The sequence below is a fragment of the Salmo salar genome, chromosome 01, assembly GCF_965601325.2.
Source record: "Salmo salar chromosome 01, fSalSal1, whole genome shotgun sequence".
In the NCBI taxonomy this organism is placed as follows: domain Eukaryota; kingdom Metazoa; phylum Chordata; class Actinopteri; order Salmoniformes; family Salmonidae; genus Salmo; species Salmo salar.
In genome coordinates, this window is record NC_138291.1 from 92,834,141 (window position 1) to 92,838,972 (window position 4,832).

Here is a 4,832-nt window from a genome sequence, read left to right on the forward strand (position 1 = left end):
GAGACAGAGAAAGCTAGACAAGAGAGGGAGAGAGAGAGACCGAGAGAAAGAGAGAGACAGAGAGAGAGACATAGAGAGAGACATAGAGAGAGAGGGAGAGAGAGAGAGAGAGAGAGAGAGAGAGAGAGAGAGAGAGAGAGAGAGAGAGAGAGAGAGAGAGAGAGAGAGAGAGAGAGAGAGAGAGAGAGAGAATAATAGTACTAATAGAAGAGAGCCAATGAGGGGGAGGAATCCAGGGGCCGGAGTAGTCTGTTGTTGGTCTAGAAAAGGGCTCTAGGGTTGCCTTGGCTTTTATTGATGAGGTTGGAGTAGTAGACTGATTGGGGATGAGAGGGATTGGAAACAGGGATTTCCTTGCAAGGTTGAAATCCTTGTTGGATGTTAGTGCCAGGAGCAAGGACACAGGTACTGACTCAGTAATGCCATCAAGATAATCTACACACACTCTCCTGTGTACTCTCCTGTGCACTCTCCTGTTTCAGGGGAATAACAAAGGAGGAAAGAAACACATGAGCATATTGATATCTAATTTCAGATGATAATGGCTGGGTGAGTACAGTATACCTTACTGATTTGGTAAACATGTTTACCCAAGAATATTTGATGACTTTTACATTAGATCCGCCACTGCAAGAGGGGCAGAAGGTTCTTCAAACCGTCGAAGCACATCTCAAATTCCTTCATCATACTGCTAGTGCTCTCACCAGTCACCCGATTACATTTTTAATAAATTCTGGTTTTGCAAAGATAAACTGTTCAAAGACGAACTGTACAAAGATGAACTGTATAAATTATACAAAAAATAATATCAGACCAGTATTACACCAGTATCAGACCAGTACTACACCAGTATGAGACCAGTATTACACCAGTATCATACCAGTATTGCACCAGGATCATCAGACCAGTATAAGACCAGTACTTCACCAGTATTAGACCAGTACTACACCTGTACTAGTCCAGTATCAGACCAGTACTACACCAGTATCAGACCAGTACTACACCAATATTAGACCAGTATCAGACCACTACCACACCAGCATCAGACCAGTATTACACCAGTATCAGACCAGTATTACACCAGTATCAGACCAGTACTACACCAGTATCAGACCAGTATTACACCAGTATCAGACCTTTATCAGACAAGTACTACACCAGTACTACACCAGTATCAGACCAATGTCAGACCAGTACTACACCAGTATCAGACCAGTATCAGACCAGTACTACACCAATATGAGACCAGTATTACACCATTATCAGACCAGTACTACACCAGCATCAGACCAGTATTACACCAGTATCAGACCTTTATCAGACCAGTACTACACCAGTACCAGACCAGTATCAGACCAGTACTACACCAGTATCAGACCAGTACTTCAATATTAGGCCAGTATCAGACCACTACCACACCAGCATCAGACCAGTATTACACCAGTATCAGACCAGTATTACACCAGTATCAGACCACTACCACACCAGCATCAGACCAGTATTACACCAGTATCAGACCAGTATTACACCAGTATCAGACCTTTATCAGACCAGTACTACACCAGTATCAGACCAGTATCAGACCAGTACTACACCAATATCAGACCAGTATCAGACCAGTATCAGACCAGTACTACAGACCAGTATCAGACCAGTACCAGACCAGTATCAGACCAATATCAGACCAGTACTACAGACTAGTACTACACCAGCATTAGACCAGTATCAGACCAATACCAGACCAGTATCAGACCAGTACTACACCAGTATTAGACCAGTATCAGACCAATAGCAGACCAGTATCAGACCAGTACTACACCAGTATTAGACCAGTACTACACCAGTATTAGACCAGTATCAGACCAATACCAGACCAGTATCAGAGCAGTACGACACCAGTGTCAGACCAGAATTAGACCAGTACTACACCAGTATCAGACCAGTATCAGACCATTATCGGAGCAGTACAAGACCAGTATGAGACCAGTATTAGACCAGTACTACAACTGTATCAGACCAGACCAGTATCAGACCAGTACCAGACCAGTATCAAACCAGTATCAGACCAGTGTTAGACCAGTAATACACCAGTATCGGACCAGTATTAGACCAGTACTACAACAGTATCAGACCAGACCAGTATCAGACCAGTACCAGACCAGTATCAAACCAGTATCAGACCAGTACCAGACCAGTACTACACTAGTATCGGACCATTAGCAGACCAGTACTACACCAGTATCAGACCGGTATCAGACCAGTACTACACCAGTATCAGACCAGTACCACTACCAGACCAGTATCAGATCAGTACCAGACCAGTATCAGACCAGTAGCAGACCAGTATCAGACCAGTACCAGACCAGTACTACACCAGTATCAGACCGGTATCAGACCAGTACTACACCAGTATCAGACCAGTACCACTACCAGACCAGTATCAGATCAGTACCAGACCAGTATTAGATCAGTACCAGATCAGTATTAGATCAGTACCATACCAGTATCAGACCAGTACCAGTACCAGACCAGTATTAGATCAGTACCAGACCAGTATTAGATCAGTACCATACCAGTATCAGACCAGTAACAGTACCAGACCAGTATTAAATCAGTACCAGACCAGTATCAGACCAGTACCGGTACCAGACCAGTATTAGATCAGTACCAGACCAGTATCAGACCTGTATAAAAAAATATAATCCCCACCCCACACAACACTTACAATCTCTGAGAGTCAAGCAAACATCTATACTGTAGGACCTAAGTAGATGTCACAGTTTTGATCTGAATCCCAGCCTCCCATGGGAGAAACCAACATCTTAACCATAGGCTAAGAGGAAATTCTGAGGGTGTCACTGATTTAGCAGGCAAGTACAGAGTCAACGTCTGCATCATCACAAGGTCTTTATTAACTGAGAACTGAACAGGAACAGGCAGAGGGGAGTAATCATATGGCTACATTATTTAGCGGTTTGATACTGATCCATGCATCACAAAGCCTGAAGGTACGGCTACAGAAGGTAATGTCTCCATATTGCCAGGAAGACAGAATGACGGACAGAAATATTGTAGAAAACCCTTCGGGTTGCCCATGAGTACTTCTCAGTGTCCTCTCTGACCCTCTCTCAGAGACACAACTGTATGACACTTTATTACCCTGCAGAGAGCAGAGAGCAGAGATATTGCAGGATGGGTGTTCCATTGTTTACAGACACTCTGCCCCTCAACTTTCACACCTCTGCTCCTGGAACACTCTGTTGCTAACGGTAACCAGAATCACATAACCGTGTTGGAGACCCCAGTCTGCCCCTGAACTCTTTAGTTCTTTCCAGGAGGGCAGACTGAGACAACCTCTAGAAACTCTTGTCACATCTGGACCCTTTCCACATGGAATGGAGAATGGCGCCGTGGTGAATGGCTGCCGTTTTACCTTCTCCTAACCAATTGTGCTATTGTGTGTGTTTTTTCGTGTAATTTGTAACTTATTTTGTACATAATGTTTCTGCCACCTTCTCCTATGACCGAAAAGAGCTTCTAGAAATCAGGACAGCGATTACTCACCTCGTATTGAAAGACGATTTTTTCTTGAACGAGTCGGACGAGAGGGATTTACTCCAGACACCCGACAAGGCCCTCATCCCCGTAATTCGCAGGAGAAAAAGACGGAGATATCGAGGACGAAAGTTGGGGTGCCTTGAAAGGATCCGGCGACGAGTGAGTAATTTGCCTTTACCATCGGTCCTATTAGCCAATCATTGGATAATAAAATAGACGAACTACAAGCATGTATATCCTACCAACGGGACATTAACAACTGTAATATCTTATGTTTCACAGAGTCGTGGCTGAACGACAACATGAACACTGTATCGGCAGGATAGAACAGTAGCCTCTGGTAAGACAAGTGGTGGCGGCCTATGCATATTTGTAAACAACAGCTGGTGCACAATATCTAAGGAAGTCTCATGGTTTTGGTTGCCTGAGGTAGAGTATCTCATGATAAGCTGTAGACCATATTATTTACCAAGACAGTTTTCATCTATATTTTTCGTAGCTGTCTATTTACCACCACTAACCGATGCTGGCACTAAGACTGCACTCAATGAGCTGTATTTTTTTAATTTTTTTATTTCACCTTTATTTAACCAGGTAGGCTAGTTGAGAACAAGTTCTCATTTACAACTGCAACCTGGCCAAGATAAAGCACAGCAGTTCGACACATACAACAACACAGAGTTACACATGGAATAAACAAACATACAGTTACTAATACAGTATAATTTTTTTTATATATATACAGTGAGTGCAAATGAGGTAAGATAAGGGAGGTAAGGCAAAAAATAGGCCATGGTGGCGAAGTAATTACAATATAGCAATTAAATGGAATGGTAGATGTGCAGAAGATGAATGTGCAAGTAGAGATACTGAGGTGCAAAGGAGCAAGATAAATAAATAAATACAGTATGGGGATGAGGTAGTTGGATGGGCTGTTTACAGATGGGCTATGTACAGGTGCAGTGATCTGTGAGCTGCTCTGACAGCTGGTGCTTAAAGCTAGTGAGGGAGATAAGAGTCTCCAGCTTCAGTGATTTTTGCATACGGCCATAAGCAAACAGGAAAAAGTTCATCCAGAGGCGGCGCTCCTAGTGGCCGGGGACTTTAACGCAGGGAAAATTAAATCAGTTTTAACCAATTTATACCAGCACGTTAAACGTGCAACCAGAGGGAAAACCAACTTTACTCCACACACAGAGGCACATACAAAGCTCTCCCTCGCCTTCCATTTGGCAAATCTGACCATAATTCTATCCTCCTGATTCTTGATTACA